The sequence below is a fragment of the Microtus oregoni genome, unplaced genomic scaffold, assembly GCF_018167655.1.
Source record: "Microtus oregoni isolate MIOR12 unplaced genomic scaffold, Mior012 000020F_ref0000438, whole genome shotgun sequence".
Lineage (NCBI taxonomy): Eukaryota > Metazoa > Chordata > Mammalia > Rodentia > Cricetidae > Microtus > Microtus oregoni.
The window spans coordinates 13,237,552-13,263,791 of record NW_024543079.1 but is presented as its reverse complement, the minus strand read 5'-3'; the positions used below and the strand labels follow the sequence as shown (position 1 = coordinate 13,263,791).

At 50.4% G+C, this 26,240-nt stretch overlaps 1 protein-coding gene across 5 annotated transcripts in view; it reads left to right on the top strand.

The window, feature by feature from the left end:
• Epb41l1 (erythrocyte membrane protein band 4.1 like 1) overlaps positions 1 to 26,240 on the top strand; it is a 120,672-nt gene that overhangs the window by 29,690 nt on the left and 64,742 nt on the right. Inside the window, exon 1 of one of the 5 annotated variants that reach the window (XM_041670543.1) lies at positions 25,129 to 25,692. The exons of the other annotated variants lie outside the window; for them this stretch is intronic. The gene's annotated coding sequence lies outside the window, so the exon portion shown is untranslated. Of the gene's footprint in view, positions 1 to 25,128; positions 25,693 to 26,240 lie in introns of those variants that run through there. 5 annotated transcript variants of the gene reach the window in all.

The following is a 26,240-nucleotide window of genomic DNA, read 5'->3' as shown; positions in this document are numbered from 1 at the left end:
GCACACTGGGCCAGGAGCTGAGACTTTGAAGAGGATCCTGCAGGGCGTTAGGTTGGGAATGAGGCAGCCAGCTCTCAGGCAGGAGATGGTGAGATGGATTGGTGGAGCAGAGTAGAAGACACAAGTGGGTTGGGCAGTGTCATTGGTGGGAGGCAGTGCCAGGAGGCAGGCTGTTGGTACTGGGTTAACCTCAGGCAACAAAAATGGAGAAGAGACAGTTTAAGAAGTATGTAAGGGGGAGTGGATGAGCAAGGGGCCGGCTATGTGGAGAGAGGGGAGAGGAAGGAACCTGGGGGGGGGGGGGGACTGTAGGCCTTCCAGTGGCTGGTGGAAGGGTTTGTGGTGAGTGGAATCTGGACATGCTTGTGGGTCTTGATGTCCGGTTTGTCTTTCCTGACTAGTGAGATGTTTCATGAGAAACCCTGTTGTTTGGACTCTTTTTGTACTCAATGTTTGGTGGTTTTTTTTGTTTAAATTTTGTTTTGTTTTATTTTATGTGTATGATTATTTTGCCTGTATGTATGTCTGTGCACCACGTGTATGCCTGGTGCCCAGAGATGCCAGAAGAGGGCGTTGACTCCCCTGAAACAAGAGGTGCAGAGGGTTGTGAGCTACCATGTGGGTACTGAGATCAAACCCAGCTCCTCTGGAATAGCAACCGATGCTCTTGATCAATCTCTGGGCCATTTCTCCAGCTCTCCTGGTTTTTTTTTTTTGTTTTTGTTTTTGTTTTTGAGACGTGGTCTTAGGTGGCCTGGGTTGTCCTCGAACTTTCTGGAAAGCCAAGGTGGCCTTGAACTCCTCATCCACCTCCCAGGTTCATGTTACAGGTGCGGGATACCCTGCTTGGCTTTGCTCTGGTCTCTGGTGTGGAAAACATTCCCCAAATCCCGGAGTGATGGATTCCTCTTCTGAGTCAAGAGAGTCCTCCATGGAGATACTACACATGGCCTAGGGACTTGGCAAGGGAGGAAATGGCCATTTGGCTTGTAGGTGGCAATGCTGGGACTCTATTTGGAAACTGTTTTCAGAGCCCATCAGTTTTCTTCAAAGTGTATAGAGGCAATTCCATTTAGCAGAACGCTTTATGTGTTCCAGGGCTCTGGATGGGGCTGGGCAACTTTTCAAAGGTGGCATGAGGCCTGCACTTCCCCACTGCCTTGTTTTGTTTGTTTGTTTTTTGAGACATGGTTTCTCTGTGTAGCCTCGGCTGCCCTGGAACTGTCTTTGTAGACCAGGCTGGCCTTAAACTTAAAGATCCTCCTGTCTCTACTACTGGGATTAAAGCTCTTCTTTTCTTTTACCTCTTGATGAGTGTGGGCTAGCAACCCTAGGTCACAGATGTTCCATTTTCTCCTTAAGGACAACCTGGGCCAGGATGGGGGTACAAGAGAAAGGGAGGAACTAGCCCCGATCCAAGTGTGAATCAGGGAAGAAGGCTTAAGTGATAAACTGATAACAGCCCCAGGCCCAGGCCCTGGCCCATTTTAAGGCAAACCCAGTGTAGGTGGACCCTGAAAGATGGAGAGGACTCGTCACTGTCCTGAGCCTTAGATTTGTGGGCCCATCTGCTCCTGCCTCCCCTCCAGAGGTGGACCCAGGACACAGCTGGAGTTCAGGATTAGTCTGTTCTGCTCCTACGGCCAGGAGAGAAGAGCCCTGTCTGCTTGGGTGGAATCATACTCCAGCTGATCCTGGTGTGGAGGAGAGGCTTTGTCTGTGTTGCCAAGGCAGCCAAAGTTTCTTCCGCTTTTAGAGCCCTGATTGGCTGCTAGTGGAGCTTGAGCATTGGTGAATGGAAGGGCCTCCCTTCTGCCCACACCTTGCATGGAGTGAGAGACCACAGCGAGCTACGGTCCCGCTGCGTAGGTGTCTCTGCTCCTCTCCTTCCTGCACTCATTCATTTTACCCAGGAAGCATCTCTCATCTGGTTCCAGGGAATCTAACCCAAAGGTCAGTGGGCCCGCAGTCTAATCCTGATGTTTCCATACACTTATTCTTGGCATTTAGAAGGTCCCATCTCCTCCCTGGGTCACAGTTTCCCTTCCTATTAAAAAAATGGAACAACTGGGATAAAAAAGGCCCTGGTCCTTCCAGCTCCAACTTTCCCAGCCGAACAGCTCGGTTTCTCTTCACTTTGACTTTCCACGCCCCTCACCTGGCCTCTTTCAAGGCTCTGGTCATATTCTGTTTTATTGGTTCTGGTTTATTGGTAGGATGCAGGTCAGAATGTAAAGCTAAGTGTGGTGACATGTGCCTGTCATCCCAGCACTGGGGAGGCCAGAGGCGAAAAGATGACGTGAAGGAAGGCCTAACCGGGTGGCTTCATAGTGAGATCCTATCTCAAAACTCTAGGGGCTGGGGTTGTAACTCAGTGGTAGTGTTCAAGCCCTGAGCTGAGTGAAGGGTGTTTGAGTGGGGCTGAATGAATGAATGAATAAATGAAACTGTAGCATTATCCTGTCTTCCCCCTAGGGAAGTTGTATTTTCTGAAGTTGTGTTTTTTTGATGCCCCCAAATCCCACAGCTGTTCTTGTCCTCGTCCCCTCCAGCTAGACCCAGGCTCAGGCTAATACACTGAAGATTACCGAATGATGGAGAGAGATCCCACTTCTGTGGGCCGGCTGGGCAGCATGCAGAGCCGAACTTGGAGCAGGAGGGACAGTGTGAAGATCCCTGGGGCTCAGTGGTCCTAGGCTCCAGGCCTAACTTGCGCGGTCTAAGTGATCTTGGGTGGATGCCTGGGCTACAGTTTCCACATCAATCATACAGGAATAATAACAGCACCTGTCAGGGCTGTCATCAAGGCCGACAAAGTAGCAGTTCCAAATGCCTTTCTCTGGTGTGTCTCATGTCAAAGGCAAGGGGAGGAGAAAGCCTAGACTGGGGAGCAGTCCTTGGCTGCAAGTCCTGTGGTGCCTCAGGGCTGGGCTTAGATGCTGCTCATTCCTGGAAGTGTCAGTGAGCAGGAAGAGGAAGTCTTTGCCTTGCATTGATGGTGTCTGAGTTGGGAGGCTTGTGTTGGAGCTGATGTTTGAATCTCACTTTTAGATCCCCAAGGACCTCACTTAAGGATTGCTCAGCTGCCTTGAAAGTGGAGCGTGGTGATGACACCGAGCTCCCTGCTGGCACATGGGTAGCCCAGTTGGTGCTGGCCTTGACTTGGCCCAGCTAGACTTGCTCCCACAGGCTGGCCTGGATGATGACCTTCACGTTCGGGCTGTGGTATTTAGTACATAATGTCAGTTGTCTTAAAAAGGGCTTAATGGGGGGACATCTGGGAGTGACTCAGCCCTGTTTCTTCTTGACTCACCAGACTGAGGGTCAAAGGTGGCTTGCAGAGGTCATCGGCCTTCTGAGTGTGGTTTGGAGTTGGACTCTGGCCCAGCCTCCCACCACCTCTGGGCCTGCAGCAGCTGGGACTTGGCCGCTGTCCATCTCACATGTAGTGGGAAACAGCAATGGACACTGGACAGTGAGGATGTCCTGGAGGACCTGGCTCCTGTGCTGGAGCTTGCCAGTTGGGAGGGTGTGGGTGATGAGGTGGTAGGGAAGGGAGAAGAGAACCTGCAGAAAGAGAAAGGAGGCTGGCATGGGCAAGGCATTCGTGAGGATGTGCAATGAGGAGGCCATTTTGGGCACGTTATGTAGCGTACGTCAAGGGCGGTCTTATGTCTCATTGAGGCTGAGGGCTGGGCCGAGAAGTGAGTGTGTATGTGTGGTGTTGGAGGCTCCCAGGGGAAACACGAGCAGCATGATCATCCCAGAAACACTAGCAAGCTCAATGAAGGCCCTTGTCTGTGAGGCCAGCCCTGTTTCCTGGGGTGGACATGGGCAGTTGGGTGTGGTCATTCACCTGGGCGCTTACTTTTTGTTGTCGTTGCTTTTGTTTTGTTGTTGTTGTTTTGAGACAGGATTTCTTTGTGTAGCCCAGGCTGTTCTAGAACTCACACTGTGGACCAGATTGGCCGCTGAACGCAGTTATTTGCCTGCCTCTGCCTCCCAAGTGCTGGGATTAGTTTGCACCACCACTGCCCAGCGACTTGGTTTGTGTTGCAGGTGCTCTCCTGCGCTCCACACTGGCCAGGGTGGGATCACTTTCTCAGACTCCTGAGTGAGGAGTGGAGTGGGGGACTTTAGTGCCTTCCTGGCATCTGGTTTGATCGTGAGTACAGATGGAATCAGAGGCAGGTGTCCCAGGTTGCACAGACCCACTCACGTTCCCTCTGCAGCACCCCTTGCTAGGTCTCCAGGATACCGAACCCATCTTTCTGGCCTCTTGTGGCTCTTCCTGGACCCCACTGGCTTTCTCTTTCCGTCAGCCTAGTATCATGCTCCTCAGGGCCCCGCTGCTGTTATTGATGGTTTCCTAAAACCAAATTAGACCAGGGGGAGGGGGAGCATCACTACTGAGTGCCCTGAGGGAGTTTGGTGTGTTTCCTCCCAGTTCCTCCGGGAATTACCATCCCATCTGTGCTGTCCTGGGGTTGGCACTCAGAATGCTGAGATCTTTCTGTGACATTATTGTGTTCCACAGGCACACGGCGGGCCTAACCCTTTCCTGTTGACGACCTTGCAGGTTGTTGGCAGTTGTGTGGGTGAGAAAGACCCACCAGGCACATGCTGCAGAAATGCTCGTTCTGTATTCACGGGAGGTCTCTTGGGGTCAGCTCCAGGAGGAGGGGGATTCTAGGGCAGAGGCTATGGATGCCATACATTCTGTGGGGGCATTCAGTCCTCTGTTTCCTGGGCCAGAGGGATGGACAGAACCCTCCTTGGACTTCCCTTAGCCTGTACAACCTGTTTCTTCTAAGGAGCAGGTCCAGCTCACCACACCCCCATCTAGCCCCTCAGCGCTGGTTCTGGTGACTCAAAGGGGTGACTGGGAGTGCGGGTGGGCATAGGGTTACACTGCTGAGGTTCAGACCAGGTTCCCCTCACTTCGCTGCCTGAGTCTGTTTCCTCAGCTGACCCTGAGCCTCGTGAGGGTGAGTCATCCCACAGGGTCCGCAGAGCGTTTCTGTCCGTGGACTCCACTTGATGCTGCAGAGGAGTGAGCCACGGTGACAGGACATGGTGACAAGCCTGAAGGAGGGAGGGGCTGATGTGTGACCACCTGCTGATTCAGGGCAGAGCAAGGACTAGGGAGAGGACTCTGGGCCTCTTTCCCTGGTGCAGCCCCACCCCCACCCCATCTGGTTTATGGGAAAAGTGACTCTTTGCGGTTTAGTTAAAGGCTCTTGACTAAGAAGTGGAGTTCTAGGCATGCTTCCGTTTTCCACCCAGAGCTGTCACCTTCTCTTGGACTCCGTGTCCCCAGTGGTATCTCTTTGAGCCTCTTCCACTGATCCATTCAGGAGATGTCTGGCATCAGGGAGTCTCCTTGGCTGACCCTGGAAGAGGGAGTTTTATGAGAGTTCCAACCTAGAGGGAGATGGCCTCGAAACTGACTCCGGAGGCTCCTTAGCTTCCTAGGTTTTGTGTCTAGGTCTCACACGGTCTAGTCTGGCCGCAGATACTGTGTAGATAAGGATGGCCTTGAACTTCTGATCCCCCTGCCTCAGGATGTTGGGATCACAGGAACATATTACTCCCAGTTTTACATAGTGCTGAGAATCGAACTCAGGTTTTTCTAGATGCTAAGCAAACACTCTACCTGTTAAGCCTGCCCTTCCCTGGCAAGTTACCACATACTTAGGATCTTAAAGCTCTGGAATTCTATCAGTCTGCACAGTTTGCCCTATGGGACAAAGGTCAAGGTTTTGGTAGGGCTGCCAGGGGGAACAGTACCATATCCTGTTAGCATCTGCAGGTTACCCCCATTCCTTGACTTGTCCTTCCAACTCAGCATTGGGTTCCTTCCAGCTCCTGCTTCCGCCACCCTGTCTCGTCTGTTTCTCATGTCTTCTTCATCTTTTACCGCAAGATCCCTGTGTTTACATAGGTCCCATGGAAAATTCCAGATCATCCTCCATCTCAGACTCTTTCCCTGAATCATATGTGGGGAATCTCATTTGCATGTGAGGTAATGCCCACAGCTTCTGGGTGTGAGGGTATGAACGCCTTTGTGTACAAGCCTTTATTCTGCCTACCATAGCAACTGATACCAGGGACTCCTCTGGTTCCTCAGTTCCTGCCTGGATTTTTGTATCATTGACTTCAAGATGGAGGCAGTACTTATAATTCAAGTCCACTGTGCTCTGACTGGGGAGAGACATAAGAGACGATTCCATCAGGAGCAGGGGAGATGGCTCAGTTGGTAAAATGCTTCTTATATGAGAATGAAGACCTGAATTCAGATCCTCAGAGGCCACATAGGAGTGGAAGTGGCAGTGTTCATCTTTAGTCCTGGCACTAGGAAGGAAGGCAGACAGCGGGCTAACCAGCATAGCTGAATTGATGAGCTTTGGGTTCAGTGACAGACCCCGTCTCAAAAATATAAGGCAGAGGGCGCTCAAGGGAAACACCCAGCGCCAACTCTCTGGCTTCCACACATAGAAGCACACATGTGCACACACCCACACAAACAGGTAAGATGTCATTCCACACATAGAAGCACACATGTGCACACACCCACACAAACAGGCATGATATCATTCTTACACGAAGAGTGTGTTTTACCAGATTCTACCTTCTAAAGGTGCTTGATGGAAGGCAATGTTTCTGTGACAGAGTGACAAGGTGTTCCTTATAACTCCTGTCTCTGAGGGTTAGAGCCTCTCCCTCCGTTACATCATTGCTGTGTCTGTGTGCACTCATCTGCTGCTGCGTCGGTACTCTCGGGATGGCCAAGGAGTGACTCTTTTAAAAAGGCCCTTTCTGCTCTTGTTCTAAGGAAAATAATTACACAAGTGACTAATTTTATCCCTAATCCCATAATTACTTTATTATGTAGCTGGTGAGAGGACTCCGAGCTGTGCCTTTGGCGCCACTCTGGCTGCTGGCCCAGTTGGCCTGGTCCTACCGCCATGGGAGTCTCGCCCTGCTTCTGCCACGGGCCAATCAGAGGGCAGGATTGCTCTATTCCCACTTGGGCTAGGGCCAGCTACATTTTGGTGTTTGGGGCCCGGAAGCCCACCTTCCTTTCCTCCCAAGTCTGCAGACAAAGGCAGCTTCCCTGACAGCAAGGATTTGTACTGTAGGATTCAGTCAGTGGGAGTCAAGGTTACAGATCCTTTCACAGTAATTCGCTCCATGACCTTGGGTAAGTCATTTTCTAATGGGTCTTGGTCCTGTTGTCTGTAAAATGGGTTTCCTGCTAGCTTTAATGGTCCACGATTTCAGGAGGGGAACTCAAGAGCTGGCGCTTTGAGACTAGGGTTCCTTCTTGTTACCCACTGAAAACATACTCCACGTAGCTCATGTGAAGCCCTGGGTTCAAGCCCCAACGCTGCATCAATTAAATAAACCCTTGTCAACTATCCCCCCACCATAGTATTTGTGATAGAGTACTATGTAGCAGGCTCGTCCATAGTTCTCATCAGGACTCGGATAGCAGGGCCTATAAGCCAAGCTCTTAGCCCCGCCTCCATTGTTTTCTTCTACTATATAGGAATTGAACAGCCACTCAGTTAGGAAGCAATGGGACTGGGATTTGAACCCAGGTCTCTCTGTCCCAACCCTTTCTTTAAAGCTGACTCCCAGAATTATTAGGCTTGTCGGGGTTATTAAACTCGTGGCTATGTAAGCTCAAACTTGATATCATAAAACAATAAGGGTGGAGTGATGAACCAGAAGATCCTGTAGATAAGGAGGCTGAGCGGCTCCAGGTTGTGTGACGTCTGAATGTTTCTTTTTGCCCTTTGTTTTTTGAGACAGGAACTCGTTATGTAGCCCTGACTGGTCTGGAATTTGCTGTAGAGACAAGGCTAGCCTTGAAATCTCAGAGCTCCATCTCTCTGTTGGGATTTAAGGTGTATACCATTATAGGGGTATCTTGGTAGAACTGCGGTCTCGGCTCTCTCAGGTCGCGTATTCTGTCGTTAGCTTTTAGTCTTCTCTTCATGTTCGTTTTTCTGTGTAGCACTAAATTTTTCTTTAAATTGTGGCAATATATATATATATCCTAAAATTTGCTGTCTTTGTGTGTGTGTGTGTGTGTACGTGCGGATTGTATCTTTTTGTGTGAGTATATGGGGCATATGCCCATATGCATCAGTGTGGAGGCCAGACCAGGCACTGGTGTCTTCCTCTGTCGCTCTCTGCCTTTCTGTCTTGACAGGGTCTTTCACCAACTCTGAAACTTGCTCTTGCAGCCAGGCTGACTGGCTCGTGAATTCTTGGACTTGACCTGTCTTTGCCTTTGATGTGGAAGTTACGGGCATATCCATCTATGTCCGGCTTAAAAAACAACAATAACAACAACAAACAGGCAAACATGGGTGCTGGAGATTCAAACTCGGGTCCTCACGCTTGCAAAGCAAGTGGTTTTGCCCATTAAGTCATCTCCTTCAACACTCGGGCTTGTTTCTTTTGGTTTTTGTTTTTAGACAGGGTTTCTCTGTGTAACCATCCTGGCTGTCCTGGAACTCACTCTGTGCACTAGGCTGGCCTCAGACTCACAGAGATCAATCTGCCTCTGCCTCCCAAGTGCTGGGATTAAAGACATGTGCCACCACCCCTACCTGGCTAGACCCTCAGTTTTTTAAGTGTACGGTTTAGTGGTGTTAAGGGTGTTCTCACTGTGTGGCCGTCACTACCACCATCTCTTTAACTTTTAAAAATAAAGCAGCATTGTTGATAATAATAATGGTGTGTGTGTGTGTGTGTGTGTATGAAAGAGAGAGAGAGAGAGCACGAACGTGAGCAGGTATGTGTGTGTGTGTGTGTGTGTGTGTGTGTGTATGGGTGTGTGTGTGTGTGTGTGTGTATATGAAAGAGAGAGAGAGAGCACGAACGTGAGCAGGTGTGTGTGTGTGTGTGTGTGTGTGTGTGTGTGTGCGTGTATGAAAGAGAGAGAGAGAGCACGAACATGAGCAGGTGTGTGTGTGTGTATGGGTGTGTGTGTACCTCAACATGCTGGAAGGTCAGAGGACGACTTTCGAGGGTTGCGTCTTTCCTTCCATGTTGGGATCTAGAGATCAATCTCCGGCTACCAGGTATGAGACTCTTACTTGTTACTTGCCAAGCCTTTTTGTTGGCTCTACAGAACTTCTTTATCTTGAAAAACTGAAATTCTTTTCATTAAACAATAACTCCCCATTCCCTGTCTCTTCCAGCCTGTAGCAGCCACCAATCTATTTTCTGCCTCTGTAAATTTGACTAGAAACCTCCCCTACGTGGACTCACACAACGTTTGTCTTTTTATGAATGGCTTATTTCACTTAGCATAATGTTCTTAAGGGTCATTCATGTTCCTTTCTGAGGCAGAATAATACTTCATTGTGTATGTCACATTTTGTTATCAATAGATGCTCTTTTTTCTTTTCTTCTTCGTCTTCATTTTTCTTACCTCTTGGCTATTGTGACTAACCCAGCTGCAGCAGCCCAGGGTGTGGAGCTGTCTTGTGGATGATGTTTTCACCTCTTCTGGATTTATACTCAGAAGTGTATATTTAGAGTGGGCACATGCATATCGGTGTGTGTGTGTGTGTGTGTGTGGTGTGTGTGTGTATGCGTGTGCACATGTAGGTCAGAAGTAACCTCGGGTGTTTTCCACTCTTTTTGAGACAGGGTCTCTCATTGCCCTGGAATGTCACTGAATAGGCTATCCTAGCTGACCCGTGAGCTTCCTCCATCTCACAATTGCTGGGATTGCAGTGTGTGCCCCCGCACCCAGCTTTTTATGTGGGTTCTAGGGGTCCAAATTCAGATCCTCATACTTTTAAGGCAAGTGTTTCTCTGACTGAGCCATCTCCCCTGCCCCATTATTGCTTATTTAAAAGCCGGTGTTTATTGTGTCTGGTCAATCCTGTGGTGGGAACTAGGTTAGATGTTTGATATATGTTGTCTCATTCTGTCTATCAGCCGGGAAGAGCAGAGAAAATCAGCCCCAGTTTATAGTGGACAAATAAAATCTCAGAGACATTGGTTATTTGCTCAAAGTCTCACAGCTAGGAAGCCTTGAGACAGAGAGGAGTGCTGGCTGCTGTCCAAGCCCTGCTTTGAATTGTCGCAGAGTGCTGCCTCCCTGCGGTCTGAGCGCCGCCACAGTCTGGGCAATTTTCTGCCTCGGTTGTGCTGTCCTGCTACCTTTACACCACTTCTGCAGCCTCATGTGTGTTCATGCTCTCTGGAAAACCGGAACCACTTGCATGAAAGCCTTTTGACGTCCAGGAAGGTCTTGTGTGGTGGAAACCGACAGAACAAGGCCTGTAATTTGCTTTCTAATCATAGACTTCTGGATTCACAGTGGTTGCTGGGATCTCCCTCCATATCATGTGGTGACCAACTTGTAGATCCTCAAAGAACCAGCCCCAGAGGGCCAGCTCCTTGGGGACAGGGATACTATACCCCCACAAAGAGTCAGGAGGGCCCAGCCTACCTGGTTGGGGTTCCCCTAGCTCCCAAACTTCCTGATAACAACATAAAATATTTTCTAGAAAATTCTATAGAAAGCTGAGGAAAGGGGCTACTAAGTAGATTCCATGACACTTGCCCTTCTCAGACTTTCAAAACTACCGGAGAAAAATATTCTGACGTTTGGATGATTTTTGTGGATCAGCTTAAAATTTGCATGCTCGCTGCCATCTTTCTGGGTCTTTTTTTCTGCATTTTTTTTTTTTTACTTTTTACTATAGAGAATTTCCAATGTATAGGAAAGAGGAATAGCATCACGAATTCCAAGAAGCCGTCATGCATAGTCTTTCTAGTCAGCGGCACGAACAGTGGGCTTTCCTACATTCATAGCTCACCCTGAAGATGCTCGGTGAATAAGGATGCACCGCCTGAGTACACATCCCCTTTCTCCTCTGAGTCTCATTTTTTCCCCATCACCACTTTCAGGGGCTAGGACCAGCTGATCTTTCTTTCCTTCCTTCTTTTTTGAGACAGGGTTTCTCTGTGTAACAGCCCTAGCTGTCTGTCCTGGAACTAGCTCAGAGAGATCTACCTGCCTCTGCCTCCCGATTAAAGGCGTGTGCCACCACTGCCCGGTTAAGACCAGCTTATTTCCAAAGAGATCCAGTGGCCAGAACATGCACACGGGTGTCAGACACAGTTGTTCAAATTCACGTGCTGCTATTTATTAGTTGGATTTCCTTAGGCATGTTAGTGATCAGTTTTGTTGTTTGTAAAATGGGCATAGAAACAGAAGTGTTTATTTCTTTGGTGTGATTGTGAGCATTACCTAAAGCAACTTTCTAGATTTGTTTTGTTTTGAGACAGGGCTTCCTGTGTCACAGGTTGGCCTGGAACTTTCTATATAGCCAAGGATGACCTTGAACTTCTGGTCCTTCTGTCTCCACCTTCTAAATGCTGGGATTATAAGTGTGCACACCAGGCCAGTTTATGTGGTATTAGGATTGAATCCAGGCATCTTGTAAGGCAATCTCTGTGCCAACTGAGATATAGTCCAGCTGGAGCTAATGCATTTTTAAAAGGTTTTTTGTTGTTGTTGTTGATGCTTGTTTGCTTGTTTTTGGTGTGTGTATGTGTTTCTGGGAATCAAACCCAGGATCTTGTACTTCTAGACAAACTCTCTACCACTGGCCTATATCCCCAGGCCCCTTGTCACTAGTGTTTTTAATTATTGCTTTGAATATTAAATATTCTAGTGGGGGGCTAGAGAGATGGCTCAGCCGTTAAAGGCTAGGCTCACAACCATAAATATAAATATTCTAGTGGGAAGAATCCATGCATTTTAAAAGTACAAAAATAAATTGGAGTCTACTAAAATTGAAGCCCTACGATTTGGCTCCCTTTTTTTGTCCCAGTCAGCAGATAGTCTGAGGTGCAAGAAAAGGTTACCACAGCCAGAACTCGTGCACCAAATGTGGAGGCTGGGAGCAGGCCCATAATGGGGGCCATGCAAGCTCAGAGTGGGCGCCATGAGGGCCGGCTCCATCTCCACGCTTCTCCTCCACCCGCCCCATGTGGATACAGTGGCCCCCAGAAGAGGAGCAAGCCAGCAGTCCCCTCCCTGGTGAGACAGGCCCAGCTGGAAGAGCCCAGAGGTGGAGAGTGGTGGCCCTGCAGGAGATCTTGTTGCTAGGAGACCCAAGGAGGCAGCAGGACCCATTGCCAGCGGTGGGAGGGAATGATGATGGGTTGAAGTGGCGATGCAGGGCACGTGGCTCCAGATGGGCTTTTGTAGGGTTCTGGGAGGAGATGGTGGTGCAGCCATTGGGATCTTTGCCAGGAAGAGAAGAGTGGGGAGGAGGAGCAAAGACTCTGCAGAACCTTCTGTAGATCATGGGCTCAGGACAAGCTGTTCATTTCTTCCGTTTAGCTTCTCATTGGTCAAAATCGCACGCGCACTGGCACCCCGAGTCATAGTGTAACTCCCGCAAGCTGCATGGCTACTGTGTTTGCTGGGCCCCAGTCAGCTTCTTCATCTGTAAGACCGGATCCGTCCATCCCAAGAAGTGATTGAAAATGTGCCTCACGGGGAGGAAGAGCCAGTGCAGATGTGAGGCTGTGCCACCGCGCCAGCCTGTCTCATAATTGCTTTTTTCCTTTGCTGTAGAATGAAGGCACTGGACTCCCTCTGGCAGGGATAGATTCACCGGCAGGGAGCCCTAGAGGGAACTTCCACTGTGGGGGCTATGTCAGGAGATGATGGGGACCTGCTGGCCAGGCTCCCAATTAATGGGACTCCAGGGAGTGGCTGAGAAGGGCAGCAAAGTTCAAAAGCAGAGGGGAACTTTGGGGACTGAAAGGGGGGCTCTGTTGAGATTCTAGGAAGGATTTTGAATAGTTCTGGCCAGAGATGAGGGTGCCATTTCTCTAATGTAAATAATACATGTCCATATGTCTACCACAAAATAAGCAAAACAAAGCCCAGAGAAGCAAAAATAAATGATCCCATTGTGATGGAAAACCTCTGGTAACATTTTTAAAAAAATGTTGTATTTTAAAGCATGAGGACCTGAACTTGACCCTAGACCCTTGTTTAAAAAAATGCTAAGTGTGGTGGCATGCCCTTGTAATGCTAGCACTGAAGGTCCAGAGATCCTTGGGGGCTTGCTGGTCTGCTTGGGGAGTCCCAAGCCATCAAGAAACTGTGGCTTAGACAGCAAAGGTGTCGTTGCCTGATGGCTGTTGCCCTTAGGTCTCCATGCACATGCATACAGGTATCCATACACACAGTATATATTTTTTAAAAAAGATTTGTGTGTGTGTGTGCGCGCATGTGTGCGCATGAACAAACAAGTGTGTGCAAATATGTGTGTGTGTACATGTACACCCATGGAGGCTGGAAGGGGGCATCAGATCCCCAAGAGCTAGAGTTACCTGTAATTGTGAGCTGCCTGATGTAGGTACTGGGGACTGAACTCAGGTCTTCTGGAAGAGCCGCACCTGCTCTTAAACACTGAGCCACCTCTCCGGCCCAAGATAATTTTCTAAATTGAACATGATAGTTCAAGTTTGTAATCCCAGTTCTTGGGTGGCTGAGGCAGGAGGATTGCTAATTTGCAGCCACCCTGTTCTACAGAGTATGATCCTGTCTCAAAAAAAAATTGTGACTTTTTCCATTTCTTTTTTGTACATATACACACTTTCAGTAGCATTTGGATCATATATTTGTGTTTTGTAGCTGCTTGATTTTTAACTCTGTGTTATAACCATGATTACATTTACATAGCAACACATGGATTCGCCTCATTTGTGTGTGTGTATGTGTGTGTGTGTATATGTGTGTGTGATATGTGTGTGTGGTGCGCATGTTCTGTGGGAGAGTATATACACATATATGTGTGCATATGGAGGCCAGAGATTGACATTGCATGTCTTCCTCCAATCTTCCCCACCTTATTTTTGGAGTCAAGGTCTCTTCACTGAATCTGGAGCCCTCTGGTTGGCCACACTGTCTTGCCAGCAAATTCTGGGACTCTGCCTGTTTCTGCCCTGAGAGTGTCCAAATTGGTGGAGCTTCCCAAGGCTCGGCCCTTAATATCCAGACCACAGCAGAGTCATGGGTAGCAGGGAGAGAGGCAAGAGCAGCCGCCGCGAAGGGGCTCCTGACTACCCTGGCAAGGCTAGATAGCCATGCTGTGGGGTGGCCTGTGCAGTCCGCTATGTTGGCTCACACTGGTCGAGGGAGAGTGTGGTTGCTCCTTGGTCCAGTCTGGCTGCTTCTCCTCACACCTGGTAGCCTTTTCCCTGTTGGGATGTGTGCCTTGCCTGCAGGATAAGCATGGTGATCAATCCAAGCCATCCATCCTAGAGATTGGCGTGGCTTCCGTGGCCAGGTTGACACATTAGAGCATTCACGTGGTGGACAATGACCTGTGGGGGCTGGTGGCGGCTGTAACTCTGACAGTAGACCTGCCCCACTTCCTGTCTCTTGGCTTCTGAAAACAGCTCGTGTGTTTCAAGCGACTGTGCTACCAGGTGTCTGTCTGTTGGTACAGCCATTGGCTTGGTTCTTGGAGGGGGGTGAGGGATAGGCAGAGTGAGTTGAGATGGAGGCAGCATTGGGAGCCTCTTTATTGGTTGGCCTCCCAGCCAAGGGCTTGGAGTCGGGTGAGGATGAGAGGCAGGCTCTGCGCCTTCTGCTTGGCAGACCTGGGAACAATCTGTCTTTTCTTTGGGAAGCAGCAGAGCAGCAATGGTTTGTGTTCAGGACCCCATGCCTATTATCCACTGAGACAGACAGACTCCAGGAGGAAAACATGGCAGTGGCCCCATGTACAATATTGTCCTGCCAAAGCCTCTTTCTAATTTTCCTCAGTGGAATCTTCACGTCGGGTAAAGATGGGAAAGTTGGAGGCCAGTATGGACTATAGTGTGATCCTGCCCCCCCGCCTCCCTCCCTCCCCCATATGTATATATCACATATGTAGTAGATATATATAGTGTAAATATAGGTATCTTTTGTTTTTCCAATGTGTGCATGCATAGAAAGTGTTCCTTTAAATTAAGATATGAATATAATACACACGTGTGTGCGCGCACACACACACATACACGCATACACACAGAGAGAACAGACTTACCATGGTTTATCAGACACTGCCTGGGCCAATGTTTCTAAGTACTCATGGTCCCAGAGGGTGATCTATGCATGGGCTTCAAGAAGTCTCCTTTTGAGGTACAATAAAGACATGAGCGTAACCCTTGTCTGCTTGATGCCATGTGTATTTTCTAAGGGAAAATCCTGCAGTTTTCATTGTGTTTTCAAGAAAATCATGCTTCCTGAAAAGTTAAGATGTATGCTCCTTCAACCTGTTCATGTTGTAGGTGAGGAAACCAAATGCTTGTTCTTTTATTTATTGATTTGGTTCCTTGAGACAGTATCCTGGCTGTCCCACAACTGGCTGTAAACCAGGCTTACCTCGAACTTACAGAGATCCTCCTGCCTCTGCTTCTGTAGCGATGGGTGCTGCTAGGGCTGATTGCTGCTTCCTCTCCTTCCCCCCTTTTCTCATCCTGTCTTTTTCTTCCTGAGACAGGGCTGACTTTGTAGCCCAGGCTGGCTCTGTCCTCCTGTCTCGGCCTTCCAAGTAATGTCCATTGAACATTTGCTTTAGTTGGACATTTTACTTTTTCTTTTATCTTTTTTCTCTTTCTGAGATAGGATCTCACTGTGTAGCTCTGACTGTCCTGAAACTCACTGTGTAGACCAGGTTGTCCTTGAACTCACAGAAATCTGCCTGCCTCTGCTTCCCAAGTTCTGGGATTAAAGGCATGTACCACTATGACCATCTTAGTTAGATGTTTTCTAAGATATGATATGTTACCTCTGTTTGTCCTTACAATAACTACTTAGAGTTGTAATAAGGAAATTGAGGCACAAACATTAATCACTCCTACTAAATGGCTGAGTAAGGACATGAAGCCAGGTCCTCTGACTTCAGAGACCAAGGATGCCCTTGAGCTGTGGTGTGGCTCTGAGCGTCTATATCACAGAGCTCAAATTTTAGCATCCATCATAATACAGGGAGCTGATGGGCACTCTTGAGCTGTCTTCTGATTCAGTAGGTCTGGGCGGAATCCTAGCATCCCACACCGGGAGTTCCAGGTGATTCTGCTGCTCCAGAAATGACACCTGGAAAACCAGCACCCTTCTGCTTACTGGTAGGGAGAAATTAGTGGAGAAGAGAGATATGATTCTTTTATTCCCTCTGTGTATATGTAATGTGTGTATATGTGTGTAATGTGTGTTTGTGTATGTAATGTGTATGAGTGTGTATGTGTATAATGTGTATGTGTTTGTGTGTATAGCGTGTATTTGTGTGTAATGTGTGTGTATAATGTATATACATGTGTAATGTATATATGTATGTGTGTGCATGTGTATAATGTGTATGTGTGTAATGCGTATGTATATATATGTGTGTAGTGTGTATGTGCCTGTGTGTATGTGCATGTGTGTGTGTTTAATGTGTGTGTGTGTATGTGTGTTTTCATGGGCACATTCCTGTCACTACTTACATGTGGAGGTCAGAGGACAACCTCACATTTTGCCCCCTCTTTCACCTCATTTGAGACAAAAGTCTGTCTTCACTGTAATGTTTGCCAGGCTAACTTCCCCTCAGGCCCTGGGGATTCCTGTCTCCTCATTCCATCCCTGCTAGGTGCACTCTGGGATCATAGATATGCACATTACTGCAGTTACCGAAATACATGCCTCCATGCATGGCTTTTGCTGGGGTCTGGGGGTCTGAATTCAGGTCGTCAGGCTTGCACAGCAAGCTCTCTGGTCCACCTAGCTCTCTTCCTTCTCATCCTAGAGGTGGCTCTTGATCTCCCCAGGACTACTGATGCTCCACTTTGGCTCCTGGCCTCTGCTACCCTCCAGTCATCTCCTCTCTCAGGTGCAAACCATCTCTGGTCACATCCCACATGTTCCTCAAGCCCTCTCATTCCCCCCCCCCCCCCGTTGTCTCTGTCACTATGCCACAGAGATTTCTGCAGCGATGGACGGGTTCGGACCTTCAGAGTCTGGTGAGCACCCAGCGCACGTGGCTTTGGAGTTCGCATTTTGTCTCGTTTCCGCACAGATCACATGTGGTTAGACAGGGCTGGCAACCACTTGGAGTGTCAGTCAAGGCTCTGATTGGCACCATCTGCCTTTCCAGTCCCTGCCTCAACGCTCAGTATCCCAAGTGCTCCCGTGTGGGCCCAGTTTCCGGCGCCTCTCTTGTCCTTTCTCACCTCCCTATTTTTATGCTAGCTTTTAATCCAGATTGTTCAGCCCTTAAAGCCTTTGACATCTGCTTTCCTCCATTTCTTTCCCCTCCACGCTTCCCCATCATCATCATTTTCTTCGTACCTTTCCTGATTTCTGTACTCTGCTGCAATTGGCTGGTGTCCTATTTTATTTTCTACTGAACTGTTAACTTTGAGATCATGTGACCGTTTCCTATAGCAAGCTCTCACTTCCCACTGTAGGTCCCTTCCAAGTATGTAGAGGATCTAGATAAATGCCACAGACTTTTGCACTGGAGCACTGGGAAAGCAAAGATGAAAATGTGTCTTTCCTATCCTCAAGCTGCTTGAGACTCCTATCAGTCTGATCCATGCCCAGAGAACCACCGCTGCCAATGGTTATTTTGGGCAGGGAGATAAAAGTCACAGAGGGCCCTGTTGGCCAGGGGACTCCAAGCAGGAGCCGTTGAAGCAGAAGGCTGTGTTTACACACAGGCATTTTCTCTACCCAATCTGGCCTGGTACAAGTAGATGGGAACACCCAGACGTCGCTGCCTGGCTGCCTCAAAAGCTGGATTAAGTGGTGGTGCAGCGGCTGGTCTGGCCGGCTGGTCTCTGCAGATGGATGGATGAGAAGGTTGCAAAGGCTGCAGCCCAGCGCCAGCTTGTGCAAACAGAGTATTGGCTGGGTGGTCCCAGGGTGGAGGCTGAGAGACAAGCCCATGCTTGAAGCAGAACAATGGGCAATGGGTGAATTGTTGGTCCTGGCTCAATAGTTCATGAGGGTTTTCAGATCAGCTCTTATCTGAATGCAGAGACGACTGGAAAGAAACAAAGAGACGTCCTGCTGTTCTGAGACCCTAGTGCATAAGAGCATTTCACACCCCAAATCCCCAGCTCACAGAAAACATTTTTTCAAAGAATTTTCTTTCTGGTGCGGTGGCTCACGCCTTTAATCCCAGCCCTTGGGAGGCAGAGGCAGGCTGATCTCTGTGAGTTTAAAGCCAGCCTAGTCTACGCTAAGACAGGCAGAGATAGAGTGAGACTATCTCAAAACTAAAACCAAAACCAAAACCACCTTTCTAGAGCTGGGGAGATAGTTTAAAGATCCAAGTTAAATCTTCAAGATCCATGCTTTTTGTCTTGTTTTTAAAATAGGCCCTGGCATGCTTGCAATCTCAGTGCCAGGGAGCCAGAGACTGGTAGATCCCTGAGGCTGTGAGAGATCCTGCTTTGAAAACAAAGAAGATGGATAGCATCTTCAGAAGGACAGCCAAGACTGTCCTTTCTCTGTTACTGCATTCTTTCCCACACACACATCCACACACAATAAACTTCCTTATTGAAAATAACATAGATACAAAAAGTGCACTTAAGTGCATCACAAATTAGCACGCTCTTTGTCTCTTGTCTCAGCGTTTCCACAGTGTATTTGTGTTCAGCCAAAGGCGTGCAGGGTCATGAGGGGACAAGCACAAGCTCCAGGTTTAGGTACGTCTGTGGCTGAGTCTTGGTCCTCTATCCGTTAGCAGTGGAACACTGAGCTAGTGACTTCAGTTTCGTTCCCTGTAAAATCAAGGTGGATATGTAATTTCTGCCTTACAGGGTGGTGAGAGATTTAAGATGGAAAATGGAGGCAAATTGCTGGGCGCTGTGCCAGCCTGTAACTGGGGATCCTAACACTCTGCAAAAATGACGCTGATGGGTAGTCACGCCGCGGCCTCATCTCGCACCAGGACCACAGGCACACAGACAGCTTCTCTCCTACTGCCCCTCCCTCCTCACAGCCTCTGTGTGATGCTCTCTGAGATCTCCTCTGACTGCAAGGAGCCTGTGATGCCACCACAACAAAACCCCAGCTGACACTTCGGGCTCCGGATGGCAGGCTGGGTGGCAGTCTGTATCCCGCGGGAAGTCAGCCACATTTTTCATATTCAGGCCCCATAGCATGGTTTTCAGACTCCTAGAGGAGGGCAGATTTCCCACGCAGTGCCTGGAAGCATGGAGCCTCCAGAAGGAATTGTAGCCAAGGTGAAATTGAGACGGCAGAGCTCATCCTCCGGAGTGTCCTGACATTCTGGTGAACTCCTGACTTCCCTTGCTTCCTGACCTCTGACTCTGGGGTGAAGGTGATCATACTGCACTCAGATGAGCACCGAGTAGGACCCGCATGGTTTGAAAGATGCAAGGTGGCTTCTCTCAGAAAGCGCATCAGGAGGTTAAGAGCTTTCTGCAAGTCACATGACCCAGGGCCAGTGGGCAGAGTGCCGGAAGGAGGGGAAGGTCAATGTTGTGTGTAGCTGTAGGGGGTTGTTGCAGGGAGGAGGGGGTGAGCAAGGACTTCCTGGGCACTGAGAAAGACCATGGGAAAGGGGTAGTTCATCCAGGCAGAGGAAAAGCACATGTGGAAGTAAGCTTGTGGCTGAGCTACTGTCCCCTGGGGACCCAGAACCATCAGTGTGACAGAGCCATTCTGAGGGCCTGAGACTGAAGCTGAGACACCAAGGAGAGATCCAACTGGTAGAGGTCTCGAGAGTCAAGCTGAAGTGAGTTCTTTGCCAGAGAGTGAGGTGCTGCTACAGGCTCTTCACTTAGAAGGTGGGCAGAGTGTGCCCTTAGATGTGCCCCTTGGAGATCAGCCACGATAGTCAGATGTCCATGCCATGGGGATGGATGCCCAGCTCTGTCCAAGGCTTGGCGGTGGGTACCAAGATGGCAGCGGAGAGCAAGTTTCCTGCCGGTGAGAGGAAGCAGTGTTGTTAAGAGTGCCTCCCTGACCACTGAGCCTGGAACTCAGAAGTGGAGACAGGAGGAGACAAGGAAGTGGCAGGCAGAGAAGGCTTGCTGGGCTGGATGGGGCCTGGATGGAGGAAGCAGAGAGGGGGTGCAGGAGGGGAGGGCAGGGTGGCTTTCCTTGGAAGGAATGCACTCTTGAGGTTATGCTGACTTGTACTAGAATACAAGGCTACTGTAGTGGTAGTTGAGGGGTCTCACCTGTGGTAGGGGAGAGTGTCTGAGCTGCCTTCTTGGTGGATAATGTCTTATCATCTTGTAGCAGTGCTAAGAGGATGTGCCCATAGCACCCTAGGTTCAGACAGGTCAAGGCTTTGCCAAGGTCTTAGAGCTCCTGTACTGGAGTGCCCACATCTCGTACCAACCCTTCACAGGGATAGCTTCACTCTTCACCACGCTACGCTAGCTATGGACGAGTTAGCGCTTTATACTCCCTGGCTGCCCTGCAGCTTGGGGCATCAGCGGCAATCTGCACCAGACTCTGCGTGGGAGCATGCGGTTCCCAATCTAGGCCAAGGTTCAAGGGGAGGTGAGACCCACTGGGCACTGCATTTTGGGAGGGCTTCCTAGAGAAGTGGAGAGGAAAGGGGGGGGGCAGCTAGCAGGAGAGGGTCCCTGCCACTCGGTGCTGTTGTCCATCTCACCCTGCCTTCTTCAGCTCAGACCCAGCCGTCCCGCAGTGGCATCCGTGAGTGCCAGCAGTGAGGGAGGGAGAGCAGCCTTGCCAGGCTGAGCTTCCCAAGCCCAAGGGACACGCTGATTTGGAAAACTTGGCTCCAGTAGCTTCCTCCCTCTGGTCCAGCTCTCGGCTGCCTGGGGCTTAGCTCAGCCCACCCAGGCCCTGCTGCCCTCTGGGGCCAGAGCCGGATGTCTTGCCGATCTTTTGCCCTGAAATACCCTCATTGTGTGACCTCTGTTTTAATCCAGTGTGTCTTAGCTGCCCCCTCCTCCAAGATACCTTTTCTCACCTCCAGGAACTCTGTTAGGACATAGGAGTATCTAAGTCCATACTGACCAAAGGAAACAGAGTGTGAGCCACACATGGAAGTCATGCATACAATTAAGACAAAAAGCAGCTTGTGCATGCTTTTAGTCCCAGCACTTGAGAAGCTGGAGTGGGAGGGTCCCTTGAGTCTAGGAGTTCAACTCCAGCCTGCTGGGCAGCATAGCAAGACTTTATGTCAAAACAACAACAAAAACTCGGAACAAAACAAAAAGAACCAAATTGGGTGTGATGGTGCACACCCTTAAACCCAATAAACCCAGCTTGTGGGAGGCAGAGGGAGAAGGGTCCCCGTGACTCTGAGACTAGCCTGGTTGGTCTAGGCACTGTGTTCAGCGGAAAGGCCTTGTCTCAAAACGATGAGGAGGAGAGCACCTGATGAACTCCACATGCACTCACATCCATGTACATCCTCATGTGCACATACTACATGCACACAAAGCCAGGACTGGCATTAAGCTTAGCTTAGATAGTGTTGTCTAGCATGCCCAAGGTCCTGAATTGGATTCTTTGCAACACACACACACATACACACCCCAAATGACATTATTCTAATGAGATTTCATTTAATCAGATACATCTATAATTTTTAATTAATTAATTTTCTTTGCGCTAGTAACTAGGGCTAGCCTTGAAGTCCTGATTCTTCTGCCTCCATCTCTCAAGGGTTGGGAACCCATAGTAACATGCCTGGTCTCATAATATCAATACAAGGATGACTGGGATATATAACTTTCTCTTTAATTGTATTACACAGACTTCAAAATCCGCCATCTGTCTTATGTTTACTGCATGTTTCCATTTGTACATTCTGGGTAGTTGATAGCCACCTGCGGCCAGAGGCTCCCATGTTGATTAGCGCAGACCTTAAGGCCAGGGGGAGTCAGTTTGTGAGGGTTGGAGCTCCGGGTTTGGCATCAACTGGCTCTGGCGGTCACGTTCTAGCCATGCCTTGCGTGTCAGCAGGGTGAGCTTTGGCGTGCCATCAGTGCTCTGAGCCTCGGTCACTTCAGCTGGAAAGGGGATTAGTAATTTCAGGCTGGAGAATTGTCTCGGGGATTACTCACATGAATGTGTGTCTAGTGCCAGGCTCAGGGAAGGGCTCAGCGAGTGGCGGTGTGGTTAATCTGCCCTCCTCCCATGTGCTGGCGTGTGTGTTGTCCTCGCTCACTGGACCACTGTGAACTCAAGGGCACACTTCCCGGTTCTTCCTTCTCCGTGTCCGGGGATTGCCTCGGTGTAAGCGGCACTGCTGAGAACGCCTCTCACCTCTCCCTGTTCCTGCAACAGACCAAGCAGCCCTCGGTGATGCGATCCCTAGGCCCCTAACTACCTGAGGTAGCTTTGGCAGGTTCTATTTTGCTGGGGGCCTGAGTTCCTCCTCTGAAAGGTCCACGGATGTTGGAGGAGTCCTGTCTGACTCTGGTGCAGTCTCTGGAGGTCTTGTGGTCTTGGAGGCCTGGGGCTGATGCTGCGTGGTCTGCCTTCTCCCTGGGTCCTGGCTTTCATAGATCTTGGACTTTAATGCCTTCAAGTCCCCTTATTATTAAAATTTAAGAGAAAAGACTTTCTCCTCCTCCTTAGGCAGAGCAGGGAGGAAGTTCAAGCGCCCTGCCCTCCCTCTTCTGCAAGGCTCTGCTGAACTCCCATCACGGCATTAACAGATGTGTAGCAGGGAGTTCCTCTTAACTTACAAGCGATTAAACTGGGGCTCAGAGAGGTCAAACAGCTCGTGCAAGTTAAACAGAAGTGGGAGACAGAGCCAGCCAGGGCTGGAAGCCGACTAGTTCACATCTAAGGACACGGTGCCATAGGCTTTCTCACCAGGATCCCTCTATGGAGGCTTTCATGAGACATGGTGGTGTTGAATCAGTCCCATGCCTCAGTTTCCCTGCTTGGGGAGTGGAAGCAGAAAGTAACAGGATGGTGATTTCAACGATGCCTGTAGAACCATGCATTCTTTAGTGTCCCCAATGCGGTCTCTTATTTGTGGTTTCTCTGGAGAAATTATGTGGGGGAAGTGGAAGGGCCCTGGTCCAGAGAGCCCACATTATTTGTAGAGTGACCTTGACCAAATCACTTCCCACTCTAGGCCTTGGCTACTTATTTCTAAATTGCGGGAGGGGAATGACACTGTGTCAAATGATGCTGTGAAATCAAGTACTTTGCAAACCGGAAAGCTAATAGGAATAGAAAATAATCACAGAAAATGATGATAAAAACAATAGAAATAGAAGCAAGCATCATTCTAGAAGCAGCCCAGTTTTCAGCATGTTGCCACTGAGCGGAAGTGAATTGGGCCCTTTGGGTATGAATCCAAAATGAAGTCTGGGAACATCCTGCTTTGGTCCTGAAGTAGCCTGGGTTTTCCTGGGAAAGCGAGAGGCTCCATGTGGCTGATGAGGCTGGGAACCAGGCTCAGCCCCAGGGGAGGGCCGGGGGTGGTAGCAATGCCTGGGGAAGGGAGAGGGGGTGTCTGGGAAAGAGTTAAACTGTGAGGAATGGGAGGGCCTTGGCTTTGCAGCCTTGGGAGCCTGTGGTTGAGAAAGCAGAAGAGGAAAGGTTACCGTGGAAGCAAAATGCCGAGAGGCAGGCAGCGGAGGGAGGCTGTCTCCACAAATGTGCCCACGGAGCAGTGAGTTCCTCTGCTGTCACTCCTGAGCTTGGCAGATTGGTCCAGTAATGAATTCAAATAAACACTGAACTCAAATAGTGTATACTTTTAAGGGTAAGTGGTTTACCCAAAGGCCCTCCTCCTAAGGATCGGTGTGAGGCTTCCTGGGTGAGGGAAGCCAGGGTCTATCAGGGAGCACTTCCCACTTGGCTTGAGTGGATCTGTTTTCTACCTCTTGTCTGGAGCTGGGTGTGCTAGTGTTATTCTGCAAGACCAGAATGTCACTCCTGAGTCTGGTGGACAGCAGGCAGCAGCAAGGTCCTGGGAGCTACCTCTGGAGGCACCAGATGAAGGGAAGGCCTGGTTGGTGGTAGGGCAAAGGGACAGAGCTGTGGCTGCCTTGAATTCCCTAAGGAATTCTGGGAGAGGGCACGGCCTACAGAGTTCCAGGTTTGGGGTTAGGATTTATGTTACCCGGAAGAGAGAGGTTGGGGAGGAGGTAGGTGTGGGACAAGCTGAGCAGAGGTGGTACACACACACACACACACACCACACACACACAAGATAACACTGCCAACTGCAGTGTGTGGAGGGGGTAGATGACTGAGGGCTCAGACCACATCTGGGGGGCTTCACAGTTTCGGGATGTCCAGTCCTATGGCACAGAGCAGTGGCCTGCACATAGTAGGTGTGCAAGATCGTTAGAAGGATGAAAGAAGGGATCCACACATAGTAGGTATGCAAGGTGATTGGAAGAATGAAAGGAGGACTGAGCATGCCTGGTAATGTTTAGGGGTGAGGGTCACATGGGTTACTGTTGCAGACCCACGGAAGCAGTCTTTGGCGACCGTGTATGAGTTGTTTGAGTTGCTGCCAACTCTCCCAGGCCTTCCCCACAAAACTGGGGCCCAGAGACAGGTTTAGTTAAAATCTAATCCCTTCTTTCATGGTTTGCAAAGGAAAGCCTTGAGCACAGCAGCAACTGGCCAAGAGTACTTGCTGAACCAGTAGCAGAACTAGATTGGAACCCAGGCCCTCTATTTCCCAGAGTGCTCTGTGACTGCCAAAGGCTTGGATAAGAGGGAGGTGTCCTGGTGGAACTGGCTTTTTGAGTTGTAACAGCGCCGCGGGAGGGGAGGAGCAGGGTTTAGCTTGGCTTTGAGCCATGACCTCTGTGGCCCCTTCTTAGAACCTGGCTGCACACACCACGGTGTGCCCTTATATATAGTAAACATCTTTATGCAGGTCCAACCCCTACAGGATTCCTTCGCTGTTACACTAATGTCATGGTCACAGAGGCACGTACTGAGGCACACACACACACCCAGGAGACACTCAAGCCGGGATGATTCCCGGAAGGCAGTTGCCGTGCGGATTCCCTAGTGGGAGAGGAACACTACATCCCAGGCGGGTTGTGCCCCGCACTGGGCTGCAGGGAAGTGAAGGGGATCCGACTCCGTGGGATGGGAGGCCCGCAGAGGCTGAGTCACCTCTTCTGAGTCAGGGATCCTCCTCCTTCTTCTCCCCTCCCCCTCCCTCTCTCCCTGAGCCCCCACTAGGGCTTGGCCCAGCGAGCCCGCGAGCGAGCGAGCGAGGAGACCGGCTGTCCAGGGCCCGGGTGGAGACGGCCACTTCGGCCCGCAGTGGACCGCGGGTGGCTGGGACAGGAGAAAGGGCGGGGGAGGCAAGGCAGGCTGTCGAGGAGGCGGAGGCAGGGGTTGGGCGCCGCTAGCGAGGAGGCAGGCTCGCGGCCGCCCCTGGGCTGGGCACGGAGGCCGCGGCGGGGGCGGGCCGCGCGGCGGGCGCCAGGCCCGGGGCTGTGGGCACGGTGCCCAGCCCCCGGCGCACGCCGACCGCCGCGGCCGCCGCCGCTGCTGCAGTCGGCATCCATCAGCAGGCGGGGGTGTCGCGGAACAGGCTGCTCCGCAGAGCCCGCCCGCGCCGCCCCGCCCCGCGGCCTGCGGGCCCGGAGGAGCCGAGGGGATCGGCCCTCGCCCAGCCGGCCCGAGATGGGGACCCCCAGGCCCAGGTAGGCACATGGGGACCGGTGATCAGGTGGCATGGGGGGCCCGGGTGTGCTACATCTAGGCCCAGCCTCCAGTCCTCAGGGAGGAGAGGGGGCGAGATTACTAGCTGAGTCTGAAGGCTGTTGGCCCCCTTGGCCAATGTGAGGAGATCTTTACTGGTCCTCTCACCTTCGCAGCCTCCTCAGTGCCAGGAGTCGGCTGGCACCTTGGTGTAGAATGAGCCGTTGCGGGGCAATGGGCTCAGGAAGCTGGCCCACTCTGTTCTGGAACCCACCCCATCTGCCTTCCTTGGGTCTCTGGTCTTCTCTAGCTTTCCGATGCTGCAGGACAGTATCTTGGCTAGAGGCTGGCTGCTTGGGGGATCCCTGGTATCATCCTCATCCTCTGTTTACAGACCCTTACCCACTTGTATGGGCTCCCCATCCCTCCTCCTTTCCCTCCCTGAGCTGGGTGTATGAACCTTACCCCCAGCACCTCTGAGGATTCAGATTAGCATTGCCCTGCCGGTAGTTTGCACCCCTGATCAGAGGTAGATGCCTTGTGTGTGTCA